The 19,455-nt window shown below is 36.4% G+C and overlaps 1 long non-coding RNA gene across 1 annotated transcript; it reads left to right on the top strand.

The window, feature by feature from the left end:
* The first annotated feature begins 9,497 nt into the window (after positions 1 to 9,497).
* Positions 9,498 to 14,590, top strand: LOC140155083 (uncharacterized). The gene is made up of 4 exons (XR_011859340.1): positions 9,498 to 9,856; positions 10,734 to 10,865; positions 12,150 to 12,211; positions 13,909 to 14,590. It is a non-coding gene; the product is annotated as an uncharacterized lncRNA (long non-coding RNA).
* The last annotated feature ends 4,865 nt before the right edge of the window (positions 14,591 to 19,455 follow it).

Raw genomic sequence — 19,455 nt, 5'->3', positions numbered from 1 at the left:
GTTGTTTAACATTTATTTTGGGCTAAAATGCTATACTGTAAAATTGACAATGGCCTGGCAAACACAAAATTTTACCTTTTAGTTTTCCGGTAGTTCTCTGTCATTGTTCACATGAGGTTTATTTTTTTAAATATCTACACTATTGTAGCCTGCATAGAAAATAGCTGTACATGTATAAACATTTGCAACCGACAGTAATAACTACATGTACATTAATATTGCATGTGTGCAACTATTACTGCTTTTTCGGAGTTTGAGTTTTGAATTACCCGGTATGTGCTTAGCCCTGTGATTGAACCTGGCACGGGGTCAGAGGCTAATGGCATTTTCAGAGTTTTGACACTAGTGTAGCCATTATTAGTCATGGTAACACATAAATGAAATGTATAAAGTTCCCTACTTGTGTTAACTACATGTATGTATATATAAATGAAAGTATTTGTTGTGAAAAACATTGGGAGAAAAGAAAATATACATTGCATATAAAACTTGCATATAAAAATTAATTTTGCTGTATTTTTCGGGGGTATTTGGGAGTAAGTGTTTTACTATTGAGGATAAATCAATGTCATGGGCACTCTGTCTGAGAGCTTCTGAGTCTGAAGAAATTAATTTATATTTTAAAGGGAGTCTGTCAAGCTCCTCCATTTGGATTTTTTTTTAAATAGTTGTCTGCTGCCATCAATTTAACCTCTGCTACAAAGTACAATGCTTCCCCTTTATCACATGCATGAGTACCAGCAAATGACTTTTTCAACCTTGAGTTTGTAGAAGAGGCTATAAATTTCTACAAGTCCGCCTACTTTTTTGTAATTATTGATTATAAACCAATCACAGAACTCGATATAAAAAGTTCACTTATTTGACCCTTGATTCTTGGGCAAGCATTGGCAAGGGCAGTAAAATTTATTACCCTATAATGACTCCTTGGAATTTAACCTAGTGACCTCCAGAAGTAACTTTCACTGCCAAGTCCCAGTGTCAAGTTCATGAGCATACATGTACAAACTACAAATTGTGCATGTGTGTAGCTATAGCACAACACAGCAAAAAAAGATATTGTGGATAAATGTTCATTTGGTCCAGTCAGTTTCAGTAAAGCTGCTAAGGCCTAAACTCGGGCCTGAACTGAAAAAAATGAGCACTACAACTACGAGTCAAAAACAAGTATCGTCAGGTAGGCCTACTACTCGCCGAGTAAGGTTGGGGAGTTCCTTTCCCAGACGGAATTTATCCCAAACCCCATGCCAGATCTATGCCTAGGCCCCCCTCTCCTAGTAACTGTATTAAATTCAATATACCTTGTATAATTTTCTATCATTAATATGTCATAAATGGTTACAAGTCTTGCTTGAAAGACTACTCCCCTCGTGTATTTTTTCCACTTTCATGTCAAAATATTGTGCAATGATGTGTGAAAACATTTCACAACATTATTTTAGGAGAATTTATTAGATTAAAAATTTAGCCAAGTGTTCACTCACAATTGTGGGTTTCTTTTTCATCCAAAATTCCAAATGTTTACAACATTAATACCTGCCATAAATGATGTCACTTGAGGACTTTGGAGTTTCTTTTAAAATACCAGTATCCCAAATCAAACCCAAGTAGGAATCCCCTACCATGAATGGGCATGTTTTGACATTCAAGATGCAAACTTGACATGACTAAAGAGTATGATGGACTCGGACAATCAGACATCAGGGGCTGGCTTACTCCTGGATAAATTTATAATGTCAACTTTTATTCGATTGAGGTTTAATTTTTATTTACAAACCATGTTTTATGAGTAATTCTTAAATCATGTGATGCTATATTATAATAGTCTTCATTTATCTTCAGAATTATTACAGCAGCATGTAATGTCAAATTAATACATATCCTTTTAATGGGAAAGTGAAAAAATTATCATTGTAATTTAGAGCAATGTATAATATAATAATAGCAATGGGCCTACTTCTCGATTTATGATCCTCAATTACTCCTACATTATACCCATGACCTTTTGGGTTAGTTCACAAAACCAATCTGTGACAAAACTCAGTCAAGTACTTCATTAAATTTTATGGGGTACCTTGAACTTGACAATATGGAGCTACCTCTAGCCAGCTAGGTTTATTTACATTCAATGCAAGTTTGGTTGGGACCCTTGTTGGTTCAATGTTGTTTAATTAATGCACCCACCCCTGTAAGGGAGGCCCAAAGTGAACTCACACCTTTTTGATAGGGTATAAAATAATTATGGACAGGCTCTAGAGCTGCAGCTTATTGGCTTGATTTCCTTATTTATTTCTAACATTTGACAAAAGAAAATCCAGAAATTATGTACGAGTATGAATGATTAACCTGCACTTCAAGACTAACTTCATTTGCATGATATTTGCTCACAAATACCACATGAATACTTACATGGAATTTCCTGTTTTGAGTTTGTCACAAAACTTAAAAAGGGCATTTCGTGATCCACAGCCTCATCCCCCCCCCCCCACTTTTCTCAAAAAAAGTCGAGATTTTTATATCACTGGAAACCTCTGGCTACAAAATGTTTATGTACAAAATATTTCTTGCAGATTAATTCGTTTAGCAAAGATATCGTGAAATTTGAATTTCGTTCTGGTATACCAGCACGAAATTACAATGCATTAATTGTCTTTGGAGCAGTGTAATACACATAATCATGCATATTACTCTCAAACGCAAAATCGGAATCAACTGAAATGTTGGGAATAAGCTTTTTCGCGGATATGTACTGAAAATGTCATAAAAAGAGGATGCTAGGATCACGAAATACTTTTTTAATAAACATACATGACATCAACAATAAATAAAAATAAATCAGTAAAATGAATGTATTGTTGGACGAAATCTTTATTGTAAATTTATGAACACATGCAGTTACAAAAATGCCATTTGGCTAAGAAAATTGATATTACTGACTATTTAATAATAATACCGGTATTTCAAGTTGGATTTCATGCTTCAGGCAAAGGCATCAAGCCTATCCAATAAGGGTATGCCCAGTGCAGTGGCGGACCAGGATTTTTTTTTGGGGGGGGGGGCATGGGGGAAAAGTGAATTTGGGAAGGCAAAATCAACAAATTGTGCGCAAAATTGCAGCAAAAAGTGTAAATTTTCACAATTTTAGATTTTTACTCAAGACTTCGGACGGGGGGATTCCATGCCTCTCTTTGCCGCCACACCTGATTACAATCATGTGTTATATGCTCTGTCAGTCAGCTTCGGTCCGTGGTGTCAGTATATGCTGGCAAAGTCAGTAGCGTAGCCAGTGGGGTGGCAAGGGGCAGAGTGCCCCCGACAAAAAAAAAGAAAAGAAAAAGTGCCTCTCTGACAAAAAAAGAAAGAGAAAATCTGGAGGGCAAAGGAAAAAAGGGGCAAGGAGCGCCCTTTTCCACCAAAATTCCCCCCGATCATGGCCAAAATAGTGTAAAATATAAAAATTTTGCGCACTACGCGTGCACATTGTCACAATATAGCCCTATTCATCCCAATCGTGGGCGAAAATAGTGCAAAATACAACATTTTTGCGCGCTACACGCGTACATCGCTCCAATTTTTTTCGTCTGTGCCCCAAAATTTTTATTTTGCCCCTCCCGACCAAGAAAGCTGCCTACGCCCCTGGGCAAAGTGATATAATAATCGGATTAACTACCATAGCAATAGGTGAAAACAAGTTTTGAATATACCGCGCTGCACTGGTACTTTCACGTGGTACCTCTGCATTGAACCATATCATTGATCACTCGCACTTATAAGATTAGTATCTTTGAAAAACCAGAATTGTATTAAATTTATGATTGCAGACATTCACAGATGATGAGTGACAGCCAGTGGTGTAGATTTCTTTTTGACATGGGGGAGGGTTGGGTTGGAAAAGAATTCTTGAAGTATAAGTGAATCGTACACCTTTTGGCGACAAAATAAGTCTATGGTACAAATGCACGCAAAGCACACGAAAAATTTGGCCATATTGAAGCTAAAAACAAGTGCTAATAGATTAACACTATATTAATGAGTAACACGTTTTTAAACATGTTAAACCGTTAATGTATTAACATTTATGTTAAAATATTAACAATTGTGTGTTAAAATATTTACACAAATGTTAATATTTGAACATTAAATGGTTTAATGTGTTTAAAAAGTGTTACTCAAATAGTGTTAATCTATTAACACTTGTTTTTGGAGAGCATTGTTAATGTGTTAAAATGTTTAAGATGAACATCCTCATTTAGTCATTAGTGTTAATGTGTTAATAAAAGTTTGAAAGACAATATAGTATATTTTAACACACAATTGTTAATATTTTAACACAAAAGATAACATAACATGTTTAAAAAGTGTTACTCAAATAGTATTATTCTAATAACACTTACATTTGCATTTTGGTGGCTAAAATATGATATGAGTACAGCCAATGCAGGCCTATTCAAAAATTGTTATTACTATTGTTTATGGTAGTTAATCTGAATCATTTCGATTATTGTGATTCTTCGCCAGCGTATGTCTCCATCATGATTTCCGTGTATGGATAGGCCTCCGAAGCCGCTGTTCTGTTCTTCATTTGGGACATAATTTCATCTTTCATTTGACTTTTTAAGTTATTTGACTAATCAATAATAATTAAAATGGATTTTAGCCTCAGTGGCTTAGCATTAATTATATATCCGGAGGGGATGTGCAATAATTATGGGCCCAGGGGTTTGGGCAAGAATTTCTTGGCCAGCCGAAGGTGGGCAAGCAATTTTTGGCAAGCCGGGGGGAGGAGGGGACAATTTGCAAGGGTCGCCTTTTAAATAAAATGCTCTAAAAGGCTTACGAAAACAGTGCAGAAACACTTCAAATATTTTCTGCTTGTAATATAGAGGTACGTGTAAAGAGGGAGGCAAAGATTTTTTGGCAGGCCGAGAGAGGGTGGAGCAATATTTGGGAGGTCGATAGGGGAAGCAAGCAATTTTGGCACATCTTTGGAAATTTACCCCCCCCCCCTTATAATTAATACAAAGCCCATGATGCCCCCAATATACAAACATGTGAAGAATAGCGATTCATTTCACAAATTAAACTTGACATTAAGAAAATAAGGGGCTTTTCTTGATAACATCTTCTCCCATTTTTCTCAAAAAAGCTTAAGATTTATACAGCATCGGAAACCTCTAGCTATATTTTACATGTGTGCAAATTTTTTTTGCAGATTCATTCACTTTGCAATAACATTGTCAAATTTCTATTGTGTTCACTTAAAATCGATCGAAATTACTGTATGAAGCAATGTATTAACTCACAAACACAAAATCGGAATCGACTGAAATTTGGGGAATATCTACTCAAATATTCTTTAAAAAGAAGACCAATGTTAGGATCACAAAATACTACTTTAAATGCAATTTCTCTGTAAAAGATACATATTTTGATCATCCAGGCAGATAAATATATTTGGAATAAAAAATTATAATTCTTTCCAACTGGACTGTTCTGTGTTTGCTGGCTTCAGTATCATGTCATTATGATGCATGCATCATCTGGTCTAGTAATCTTGGATTGGCTCTGTATTATTTTGATTTCTATGCTGCCAATTTGATCTGATATGATGTAGTGATAATGTATTATAGGCCTACAGCAAAAAGTGGCAAAGAATTATAATTTATTCCAATAACTCTCTGTAAAATGTTTAATTGGCCAACGATATAACATGTTATAGCTTTTTAGTCTGTATGGCTTGAGCATTTTGCTTGAGCCTGGCCCCATGATAGAATTATATCACATCACTTTTAAAGTTACCAATTACAGACACGGTGGCTAGCGGTACGGTCTCTGCTTTGCAATTGGTGAATTGTGAGTTCGAGTCCGGGTGGTACCACCGTATTATGCTCTTGGCAAGATGCTTTACCTTACTTGCCTCTCTCTACCCAGGGGTGAAATGGGGAGCTGATATTGCATATTGTCCATTTAGCGCCGCCCAAAGGTATGAGCATGCCTTGGAATAAATGAAAAGCGCTTTGATTCATGTGAAAGGCGCTGTATAAATACCAACACTTATTTTTGATTTATTTAACGGATGATACACTGTTAATAAAAATGCTTGCATTTTAAACGTGTATTGAAAAACTTCAATACGGATGATACACTGTAAATAAAAATGTTTAGGTTTTAAACACATATTGAAAAACTTCAATATATTTACTTTGTAATACTTTTTGTGCACAACTACATAATGTGATGCGATAAAACAAAATCAGTTGGAACTTGGAAATCCTAGATTTGAAATATGGGCCAAATAATGTGTTTTGCTCAAATTGTTGTAACTTTGTAACCAAAGGTCGTATTAACATGAGGTTTTCATTAATGTGGAGATTTGAATACGCTAAAAATGAAAATAAAAATGTAAGAATCCCAAAATTGACCTGGGCCTACTTCAGACAGATTTTGCTTGATCGCATCACATATTTTTACCACATGCGGTACACACTTAAAATATAATACTTTCTTAGTAGGCCTACTTAGTCCTGTAGGGGGCCTACTCCGTCAATAAATCCTTTTTATATGCCGCTTGCTTCATGCCAAAGTCACTGGTCTAGGTACTTGTTTGTCTGGGGTTGTCAGGACCATAACCTTCCATGCTGCCAATAAACAAATGTGCGGTACGCTTGGTCCCGCGCTTGGTGCCTGTAGCTCGCATACGCGCGTCCAATGTTTTCTACCATGCAGAAGATCTTCGTTCACACGCATTAAAATTTCCAATACCATAAGATCCAACAGAGTCTTGCAAACGGTCTCTTCATATTTTACGGCACAAGCGACATTCTGCCTTACACCATCTCAGTGGATCGTTTCCTTCTGGATCTGGTTGAACTTCATCTGGATCTGGTTGATCATCAGGTTGCTGCTGTGCTGCCTCTTGCAATAAAATCAATGTAAGCTCCTGGTTGACGTTGAAGAAGCTCAGCACAAATTTCTTCCGATGTAGAAAATTCTGAGAAAGAAAATGAAGACATAATCATTATAAATAAAATTTTCCGCAACTTTGTAACATTCACATGCAGAGCTGTATGTTGCTGGGGTGGGGTGAAACCAGGGCGTAGCATCATTTTCTCCCGGTATGATCGGTGGGATATACACATAGGTTTTTTTAGAGAAACTGTGCATGTAAAGCATTCTTGCTTGCAAAGAAGGCTTTATTGGGACAATGTGCGCACTAAAACTTTGTATTTTATACCCTTTTGGCCCATTGGGCTGAAAACAGCTTTGGACAATGTGGTTCCTGGTTCAGGAGAGGTTGTAGGCCTATTGCAATAGCAGTGGAATAAAAAATACAGTAAATTCTGAAGAAAAATAATTAGCTCTCTTGTGTATGATGATTTAAGTTCAAATAATTTATAATGTCACTTTCCTACACTCTGACAGTCTGATAATATATACATGAAACATACCTGAATTTCTGTTTCTTGCTCCCGAAGTCTTTCAATGTGTTCAATGGCAGCCTCTTCTCCCACCTGATTGGGTTTTTTCTTCTTGGGCTCAGAAGTTTTTTTCTTGGGCTTAGATATCTTCGGCTTAGATGCTTTTGCTGTTTTCTTGCTTCTATACCGGTACTTGAGCCTGGTTCATCAAGCTATCACCCGCCTCATCCTCTTGCTCTTCCTCAGATTGACTACTTTCTTCTTCATCCACATATCCTGAAAGAAAGAAAAGTGCATAATATGAATTGATGTTTATATGTCATGATCCATGATGTTTGTGTAATTTGCTTTCTTTTACAAGTGCTCCATCTACCCTACCCCCTCTTTATATTCTCCATCCACCCTACCCCTTTTCTCCCTCTACCCCAGGCAACTTATAATAATTGTGCATGGCTGCATTACAATATGATATGAGACATGTTGCCCCTCTGAACTACATGTCATTGAACTACAAAGCCTATACATTTTGGATGAGAATGTTTAAATAGCATAGGTGGAAATGTGCACCATTTTTTATCATTGTATTGATGGTTTTTACTGCTTTTTATTGCCAAAAGATCAACACTTTCTTCAAACAGGAAGGTGTAAACACTGTAACTGCATGTAAATAATGTTTTTAGTGTAGGCCTATGCTCTAAAAACAAGAGATTATGCCAAAATCGGGTGCGTAGATAAACATTTTATGTGAAAAAGAAATTGGCTGCTAAGTGACCAATAACAAACACAGAATATGAAATTAAAAAAGGAAATTCACACATAATTGTACATGTAGCACACTTTATAAATAAAGCATGCCTAAAATGGGCTCTTTAGTTTCAACCAACAAAACCCAAGTATGTTGTATTTTCAAACTTGTTCATTATATCAGTTGTTTCTTAGCCTTATCTAGACCAGATACATCCATGTAGTGAAGATTAAAATGTAACATGCTTATTGCTTAACATGTGTTTGATCTATACAACTACCATTTTGAATGTCAAAAAGTTAGACAGTTAGGCTAATAATATGGTAGGCCTATGTACGACAAAGCAGCCAAAAATGGGCATCTATTTTAAGATCAAACGCAGCAAAAGGTATCTGATGAGATTTATATCAAAATAGATCAAATTAATTTGATCACAGTTAATCGAAATGTATCCAATATATATATTAATAATGGCTTCCAATGATGAATGAGTTTCTTAAAATATTTAAAAAAACCTCTTGTGTCTATTCGATATTCATGATATTCATTTTAGGAATCATATTGGCTGAGTGGAATTCTAATACAAAACCACATATTCGGCCTCCATGTTGCATGTTTTGCAAAAATATTGACATACGTTTTTGTATTTCAATCACATGATCAGGTGAAATAAAAGAAATTTGTCATGTTTCTCTTAAAAGTTCTAATTGATATAACTAAACTGCTTGTGTAACTCAAATCACTCTTTTAACGTTTACCAGCATGACCATGCAGGGCTATTATTAATGGCCTGCGTTATTTGTGTATAAACACAGTTTTCTGAGACAAATATTTTGTTTTTGTACTTGGCCTGAAATCTGATCATATCCCTATATTAAATGTATTTCAAAAACTTCTAAAAAGTATTAGTATAGCTTACCTGTTTGTCATTCTTACATAGGAAACGATCAGTCCGAGATCGTTTTCACTGCTGGTCAGCTCCTCTGCATGGACAACGTGTATATGCGACAGACACAAACTATTACAGGAACAAACAACTGCATCTTCATCTCTACTTTCGATGAAAGAATTGAGCAAATCCGCAAATGAAACATCCATATTTATAAATATAATATTCGAATTATCTTCAATAATATGCAATGTACACGTAGGTCCTTATATACTGTATACGGCTATATAAATATAAAAGTCCCTGTTTAATTGACCTGTGCAAGTTTCATCTTTCAATGCATAAATATATTCCAGTAAGTTTTTGGAAGTTCCATCTAACAAACAATATGATTGGTTGAAAACTTTAGTTCCCACCCATACACATAAAACAGTCCCAGACCTGGCACAGGGGGGGTGGGTCATACTTCTCTGGCAATTCCAGGGCAATCCCGACGGCAACACCACGGGAACACGATTTGTTTTATGCGCATGTCTAGCGCATGCGCATTTTGAACAATTAGCGATATCAGCCGTTAAAAACAGCCTGTGATATTCAATCAGCTGATCGTAAATAACAATCCCGGAGTTGACAGCTTCAAACACACGGTTACAATCGAATCGTGACAATGGGAATTAAATCTTTACTCCCAAAATTCAAGAATATAGAAAATAAAGTTTCTGCCAGGGTTTCTGCCGCGGATTTGGGCGGTGAAGTGCAGGCATTGACGCAGGTACACTGCACAACCTGGAATTGATCCACGAAGTAAGTTAAGCTTAAGCTTATTAATTTAAATACTATGTAATGTAGATGGTATACCATCTACATGTAGTGAAATTTGTTATGATCATTTTAAATCGGGTGTGGTGCTGAATCCAGTTACAATTTTGTGGATCTTGTGATTCTGTAATTATGATGTGAAAAGAGTTGAAACGCAACATCTTCATAATTGACATATTTCTCAAGAACCACAATTATTTACAATACTATTCATATATTAAGAAATTATTTTAAGTGTGTGACTTGTATTCGGTGATGAAGGAAAGGATTAAGGGCTTATTTTTCATTAATCTCCTATTCTAAACCATGAAAATTGTCTTTTTATAGCTGCGTGACCAAAAAAGCATCCTGTACCGTTGATTGGTTTTAATGTTACCTGGTCACATAAATGAAGTTAATTTTAAGAATACATGACAAGCCGTTCCTATGCCAACCTGTCCTTGCGCCAACCTGCACCACATTTTTGAAGGCAACTCGTCACTGACCAGTGACCAACCTGTCCCTTGCTTGCTGGAGGGAATAAAGCTAAGGTAGTTGACTATATATATTGTCAAAGGACGGGTAGACTATATTGTCAAGGGCAGTACGTGGTGTACCGTGTATTGGGGTCACTTGTCAGAGCGGGCAAAATCCTGGTGTGCGGTAGATTTACCCGGTCACAGGGTAGATTTTCTCAGGCAGAGGTGTAAAATAGGCTGATTTAGCATAATTTTTCAGGTTTTCCTTCCTGGTCAAAGCCATGGGGGGGTGCAGAGTGACCCCTGCCACAGATACGCTATTGGTCAAGGGGTGGGTTGGGATAGGGACAAGTTGTATATCAACCAATTTTTACATCACTTTTATGCAATTATGGTTCTTACAGGTACCCCGGTATGTCAATGATTTCTGCTAAGCAGTAGATGTGTTGGTTAGGCAAAATGTTACGCCCATAGTTGTTTTTGACGGGGAAGATCGAGCTACAAGCAAAGCAGCACACAAAGAGAGAAAGAAAAGGGTATGTATTAAAAAAAATCAATCTGAAAAGATATGTACAATGTACATGTATGTGAAACGCTAACATTCACATATTTTGGGTATAATCGCGAATTTTAGGTTTGGCCACAAATTTTAAGATTTTTCCAAGACACCCATTTTTGGCTATCTTTTAGAATACCCTACCATTTTTTACATTCACAGTGTATGTGTATGGGTCGTTCATAAAAGACCCCCATTGAAAATCTACAGTGGTAGGGTATTCTAAAAGAAATCCCCATTTTTAAAGTATTCATTTTCCAAAAAAAAACATAAGTTTTCACAAAATTGAAAGAACCCATGGTGATATGTAATACAATCCATGCAGAAAAAAGTACCGGTATAAAAAATAGACCATAGCAGAATGGTAAACTGCATATCCGTCAATACATGCTTTTTCCATGGGAAATGAACTTTGCTGCTTGGATGATGTCACGATGAGGTTAGCATTTATTCCGTATTGAAAAGCGTGTACTGACGGATATGCAGTCGACCGCCCTCATCATGCGATATTTTGGGGGCTTTAGCGCCAGCCCCTCGGAGTCAAAGCAGGGGTGGCCAAATCGAAGGGGCAGCGGAAGAAGAAGGCGGCAAAAAGAATTAGTAATGAAAAAGGGCGGAAATTTTGAAAAAATTGTACTATATATAAAAATGTGTTGCTTTTGGGGCGCTAGCGCCTAGAAATCCTTTTTTTTTTTTGTTCTTCACTTTTTCAAACGACCGTAAAAAAATTGGGGCAACCTTTTTGGGCTGCTGAGGAAGGGGCGGCAAAATTGAATTTTCTTCAGCCCCCCGTACGCCACTGCTCATAGGATTTAATTTTAACGAATTCAACTCTGCGCCGTGTAATTTAATTTTAAAAATGCAAATTTGAACTTTTTATGAAAATGCACACATTTGGGTAATATTATGGATAAATCACACAAATCAGGAATTTTGTGAAATTGATGCATAAAATTTGCTCTCAAAAATCATACATTTTTCCGGTGCTTACCAATACAGTGTAGTTCAGTAAATACAAATTAGGGCACCAAATCTGTGTGGGTACTTGTACTGTCTGTGTAATCATTGGGAATTTCAATATTTCTCTGTTTGTGTTTGCTTGTTTTTTACGTCCAAGTACTAGATTTTCCTTGGGTAAAGCTCAACCTCACTTTTGTGAAATTAATCAACTAGAGGAGTTTATGCATGCATCTAATGTATTATGTACCTCAATTTTCCTCAAATTTTGATATTTAAATTTGCATTTCTTTCTTCATGTCATCAGGAGAAAAAGACAGGAGAAGGCTGGAGCCCTGCACCACCATGCCACACAAAATGAGTTTGCAAGTAAGTCTATGATGTATGACATGTACATTGTATGAGGGGTATCCAAAAGTTTTTCATCACCCAGAAGTGAAAGAGCTATTTTGATGAAATTATGTCAGTGTAATCACTGGTCCTTATGTACATTATGGTTCAGAAATGGTCTCATAAGTATAAGTTTACTTTCTATCCAGATGGCACTAGGTGGGCAGTAGCTATGCGTATAACCTGCAAGATGGTGAAAATTGAGGAACGTATTGCACTGTTGCTTTTTGAAAAAGGAATTTCCAAACTGGCTACATGTCCCTCACAGATTAGCCAAGAAGTGGACGTCCATCACTTATGGATGGCGGGGCCACAGTGAAGAAACTCAAGAAAGTGGAGGATCTTATCATGAAAAGGTAATGCGCCTACTGCCCATCTAGCACCACCTGGAAAGAAAGTAAACATACTTATGAGACCATTTTTGAACCATAATGTACATAAGGACCAGTGATTACACTGACAAATTTTTATCAGTATAGCTCTTTCACTTCTGGGTGATGTCAAAAACTTTTGGATACCCCCTCGTACATGTATCATACAGTAAAATCGATTAAGGAACCGTTCACAAACACTTGTTGGGGGGCCTGATGCAAAAAAAAATTTCATCGTGAAAATTTTTCGGGGGCCCCCACTTTACAGCCTTAAAAAATTTCAGCCCCCCCCCCTTTTTGACATGAAAATTATGAGTCAACCCCATATACTCAATTTTCCCGGGAAAATTTGTGGTCAATTTTTTCAGAGCCCCTCTCCCCCTAGAAGGGTCAAAACTTTTAAGAGCCCCCCTTTGTTGCATCAGCCCCCCCAACAAGTGTTTGTGAACAGTCCCTAATGTAGATCCATGATCATCCACCATGAATGGGCTGCAGTTTCAGCAAAGTTAGTTTTTGAATAGAAGGAATTTGCCATGTACATTGTATTTTAGCCACTGATTTTTAGTTTACTACACATACTTAGGGACACAAACTCATTAAATAATCCAACCAAAAAAACCTGCTGTATTGCTAACATTTCAACCCTTTTGTAGTGAGCAGCCATGTGACTGCAGGGTTAAGGATGTTGTGAAAAACCTGCATTATATTTAAATACAATTTTAAATCATCATTTTTGATTTAAAATGCTAAATATGTAATTGTCCCATGCCAAGTAACTGTGATGTGGTAGGCAAATGTACATTGTATTTATTACGGCAAACCCTTGCTCATTCATTTGTGATTAAGCCAGTCTCCGGGAAGAGACTATAGTTTCAGTCACAGTTTTGGTCACCTTACACCTTCAAATGTGCTCAAAATTTACACTGATGTAAGAAAAAAAGTTTTCTTTAATTTAACTTCATGTGAGGAAAGTAGTTGTGAATTTGTTGATAATTTATTTTTCTGTGTGACCTCTTGTGGCTGTGGTGTACACCTCACACCTTTGTGCGGAGAATGTCAGTGGAAGTTGGAGCTACATGTAAGAAAGCGTGAGTACCGGTACCTCAAACTGCTTTGGAATGAATTTGAAATGTTGTTGCTAACAGTGGCATTTTCATAATCACTTGCACCATTTTGCTAATGTTTGCCACCAGCAGTAATTTGTCTCCCAGAATATCATTGTATCCCACGTATCATTTTCAATTTGCAGTAAAAACTTGTTCGATGTGAAACAATATTTTATTCTATTTCTTTTTAAATTTATAGGTTGGTTTGTGTGGTAAGGCAAAAGATTGACCAAGCCCTGGAAACTGATAACTCAGGCAACTGGTAGTCAGGAACCATATTTGAGATCGAAAAGTTGCAATAAACATTCCTCTGCGAGTCTGTGTACTGGTGTACTACAGTGCCATTTGTGGCAACAAGCAATCGACAAGTAACATTTAGATTTTACATTCCAATTTAGAAATTAAATCTAAGCAGTGGACTGTAACAACAAGTGTTTTAGGATTAATATTATGAAGCTCAGTTACACTACCTGATTCATATTGGGCTGCCTGCACAGGTACACCATCGCTGAATTAGTCGGAGGTACATGTACTTGGCTGGTACGGTGCAGTACCAGGTGAGTACCAGTTTAGAACCAGTGCAGTAACACTGCTGGTGGATCCTGTGCAGTGGCATAATTGGTACTGTGTAGGTACTTTGTGTGTACCAGTCTGCAGATGGCCAAAATAGGAATCTTGTAGTGATAGATTGGATAGACAGCTGAGAACATCATGCTTGTAAGCTTTTAGGCTTTGGGTTGAGCCTTTTGTTTGAGCCTGGCCCTATCAGGGCCCGAGCTTGCGTCTGCCCGGACCGACTGGTTATTAAAATAAACCTGCAGGGGGTCACTCCCATTGTGGCCTGTACACCTCCCCCACTACTCAACCTTTGAAATGCACCCTAAACAAGGATTTAACCCTTGGCTAAAACGATACCCTAAACAGATACCACACGCCTGTTTTCACACCCTAAACATATACAGGGATTTTGTTCCTTGCATCAAATTTCATACCCTAAATTTCATTTCCACGTATTAGCTAATTAAAAGAGTTTTTCTTTTGTCAAAACCAGTTTGAAGAAAACTTACTAGTTTTTCTTGCTGACAGTTTCGTCAGTGAGCCACTGACTTTATCAAAGCTTGGTGTTGTTGTGATGATCCAACAGCTGACGACTGGCGGGAAGTTATTTCACTCCCGGTGACGTTGTTAGTCTTGTTAGCAGTCTTCAGAATAGGATCATACACGTGACTTAGGTTGTAGACCCCTCGTCTCTGTTCATTACTCCTCGCCCCTCTTTCTGATCTGGATTGATTCCTTAATCCACCTTGCTTTCCTATCACTCTCTCTCTCTAAGATTTTAGACTCCCCCCAATTGATAATATGATTAGCCCTGGCTACGTGATCACTAATGGCTGAGTTCTTGAAATGGCTCTCGGATTCTTTTCTCTTTGATCTTGTGTATTTTTGTTGACTCGCTTTTCCGCTTCCCTCCTGTGTGTTCGTCCAGTCGCGTGCGAAAGTTCTTTTGGTTTCGCCGACATATGTTAACTCACAACTTCCACAAGGAACTTCATAAACACAGTTGGGGGTTTTGACAGGATCTTGTTTATCTTTTGGATGGACCACCATTTTCCGGATCGTAGTATGGGGTCTCATGGCGGTCAGCGATGTCGTGTTTCTTAAGAGTTCTACTAATTCTTTCCGACACTCCCGCCACGTAAGGTATCACCACAAAACCTTTACTTTTTGTTCGGAATCAGATGTTTTGCTCTTATTTTTCTTTGTCTTTCCTTGTTGTTTGTCTTCCATTTGCTTCTTGACTTTATCAATTGTCCATTTGGGATAACCGCACCTCGCTAGAGCCTGTCTTATGTTTCAAAATCCACGTATTAGCAATTGCAATTTTGCTACCCTTTTTTCCAATTTTTCATGTTTTTAACACCTTAAACACGATACACACATATCGTGCCTAACCACAAAAAACTACCCTTACGCATTTTTATTATCGCGGATGGTGTACATGCCACAATGGGAGTGACCCCTGGGAAATAAACAAATTTGTTCTTGGTTAAAAAAACACAAGAGCAGTCATATCATGATTTAACCTAAGTAGTCCTCCATCCCCCAATTAGTGCCCCACACTGAACTCTTTCGACTCAAAGGTGCAACTAACCCCATTCGCCCATACACTCAATTTATTTCTATTATGTTCTCAGAATCTTCCTTCCTATACTTTGTACAGAGTTAAAGAGTCCAATATAATCAACACTTGGACTCAAAACTTGGACTGTGTTGGATAGGCTCACTTTTCCCCCAAAATTGTTTTCCACAATTTTTGACCAAAACTCATTTTTGACCAAAAATCACATTTTGACCAAAAACCACATTTTTACCAAAAATCACATTTTTACCAAAAGTCATGTTTTTGACCAAAAAGATTCTGAAAACATAATGATAAAATTGGTTATTTTTTCACCCAATACAAAATTTATTGGTCTCGCTATGAGTTAAAAAATATTGGACTTGACTTCGTCTCCTCCAATATTTTAAAACTCATAGCTCTAAATAATAAATTTTATGTATTGAGTTCAAACCATCAATTTTATATCATTATTGTCAAGGAAATGCAAGTATTTTGAAACACTCCCAGCTAACTCAGTCATGTGGCAATATATGGCCTTGCGATCAGCAAACTGAGCTAGTTCTTCATGAAATGAAGATTTTGAATTATGATCACCATGAACACAAGCTATTGCCAAAAAAAAAATGCAAATGGACATTAAAGATGAGAGAAGAATGACTACAATCTCAAGACTTAGTAGAACCATGCTATATAAAAATAACATTTTATTAAACCTCTTTACATGGTATCTGAAGATTTACTTTACATTATTGAAGGCAAATTTAGTAACTTTTAACACAATCACTGGCAGATGATGTTAACAATCATGACTTTGTATGTGTAAAAATGAAAAGAATAATAAATTAAAAGCATAATCATTTGCTTTGCTTGAATTTATTTCAGTGTTGCATTTGAGTAGGAATAGAAATACATGTAAGATGGGTAAATATCATATAAACAATGGTATCAGACTCCGCATAGTTCAGTTGCAGAGAAGATGGTTTGCCATTTTTTTCTTTGCTGATTATTGCTGTATGGAAGTATGGTTGGTTGACAACCTTGCGAAATTTGAAAATTCCAGTCAAGAGATGCATAATTTGACCTACTTGGGGCTTTCATTCCAGTTTTATGTGTTTGAGCCAAAAAGGACCAAGGTTAAATGTTACGCACCATCAATGATCAAATAGAAGTAATCAGTGGCAAAGCATAGGTCATCATATTGGGGGGTAATTAAAGCATCTGTGTCTGATAGTGATTGAGGGGGCACAATCCATTTTCCGGCAATTTTCCAATTGGATTTTCTAAACTTTGCAATCGAGGGGGGGGGGCATGTGCCCCCGTGCCCTATGATGCTACATGGTTGCAACATGGATTCACTGTGATCATATGCTCCAAGAGCACCATCACCATTACTGCATAGCTGGAAATTTTTACTAGGTTTTTATTTTTGCAGGTGGTTCTACACCCCTTGATAAATTTGTGACTATAAATAATAATATACTGGTAACAAAAGTTATGTATATTATAGGGGCAAGGAATCCAGATACTATACTGGAATTTCAGTGACTCAAGACAAGTGGTACGTTATTTATGATAAGAAAAGAGGTACCGCTAGAATGTACCCCATTTATATAATGAACCACCTGTCTTGAATCACTGAAATTGCAGTGAAGTAATTGGATTCCTTGCCTCTATAATATATACATAACTTTTATTACCAGTGTGTAGTTATTTTTGAGAAAAATGCAAAATTAGTCACAAAATTTATCAGGGGTGTAGTACGCATCACCTTAAAGAGGAAGCCCCGCCAGAGTAGTTCTTCCGGGGTGAATCAAACCTCCAGGGAGTGAAATGTCTTTGATCATGTTAAGAAAATATTGCCAAACAAATGACCCTGGCATAGTATAAATATGCATTGGTTAAGTCACTTGTAAATTGTCACTAACTAATTTGATAACCAGGCAGGTTTGGTTCATCCCAGAAGGACTGCTCTGGCTGGGTTTCCTCTTTAATTTCAGAATGGTAAATTTTATAGCTTTATAACTGCTGTGAATGCAAGAAACTATACACTATACACCTATTGAGGTGCAATTTTCAAATTGTTATCCAGACCATGTGGGTCAATTTTCAAAATTAAAAAATTGGCAGATGCTTTAAGGGGGTACTACACCCATGTGGTAAATTTGTGACTATTTTTGCATTTTCTCAAAAATAATAACACACTGGTAACAAAAGTTATGTATATTATTGGGGCAAGGAATCAATTACTACACTGAAATTTCAGTGACTCAGGACAAGCGGTTTAGTATATGATAGGAAGCGAGGTACATCCTAGTGGTACCTTATTTCTTATCATAAATAACAAACCGCTTGTCTTGGGTCACTGAAATTCCAGTGTAGTAATTGGATTCTTGCCCTATAATATACATAACTTTTGTTATCACTGTGTTATTAGTTTGTGAGAAAATGCAAAAATAGACACAAATTTATCGAGGGTGTAGTACCCTCTAATACCTATAACATCATACTCTATTCTGATCATATTTGTTGTGCCATTATATATTAAATTTTCTGACTGCACAGCTCTTTCAAAGACCCTGTATCATATCAATGTCCTGTATTATAATCTTGGCAGGCAGTTGGTGCATTATTCAGTTGTTTATGTAATTATTGGAGTAATTCTGGAGCTCTTTACCATAGTTTTGTTCTCCAGGAGCACAATCATTTCCGTAAATATTTTTGTTCACAAATAATTATTGTGCAGATCTAACCTTTAGTTTATTATTGGAGTTCATCAAACAGTGAAACAGTGCAATGTCCCCGGCAATGTCTCATAAATTAATAAAGTTAGCCAGACTTTGACATAATGCCATTAACTACTAACAATTAAGTATTTCATTCAACTATGCTGATTTTTTTTCCCCAACTGCTGAATGCTGGTACTTAAATCCAAACGACTAATCATGTTATAGTGCTATTTGAGAAGTTTGCGCCAAATCCGTAGGTTGAAAAATCCATTGAGCTCCATTGAATAACCACCAAGAATAGTTCCGCTGTTGATTCAAAAATCAATGGTTTCCTATGTCCATGGTATAGCCATCACAAGGTCCATTTTCCAAACCATCATGCATGCTTCCTGTAAAAAACAGAAGACAATAATAACAATAATTTTAAATTAAAAAGAAAAGCTTTTTACATGTACTTGCTTTAAATAGCCTCTGGATGATCAATTAATTTGAGATAATACATTATCATCTTGACATTATTACTATTATCTCCATATATTTAACTTCAAAAATATATATTGAGATAATTTATCATAAGAGCTATTTATCATCACCATATATTTATCTTGAGATGATTTTATATAATTTATTAGTTCCAGATAAAAGGTTTTGAGATGATGTATTCTCTTGAGATAATTTGTTATCTTGAGATTTATTAATAAAACTTATCTCAAGATAATTTCTTGAGACACTTATCTATAAAAGATAACAAATTAGAGTCTTGAAATAATAAATTACTTTGAGATAAGTCATCTTATAACTTATTATTTCAAGATAATTTATCTCAAGATTATCTCAACATATTAATCTCCAGATAAAAAAGATTTAGAGATAATGTATTTTTTTGAGTGACTTATCA

The sequence above is a fragment of the Amphiura filiformis genome, chromosome 6 (assembly GCF_039555335.1).
Source record: "Amphiura filiformis chromosome 6, Afil_fr2py, whole genome shotgun sequence".
Taxonomy (NCBI): Eukaryota; Metazoa; Echinodermata; class Ophiuroidea; order Amphilepidida; family Amphiuridae; genus Amphiura; species Amphiura filiformis.
This window is presented reverse-complemented; position numbering and strand designations above follow the sequence as displayed.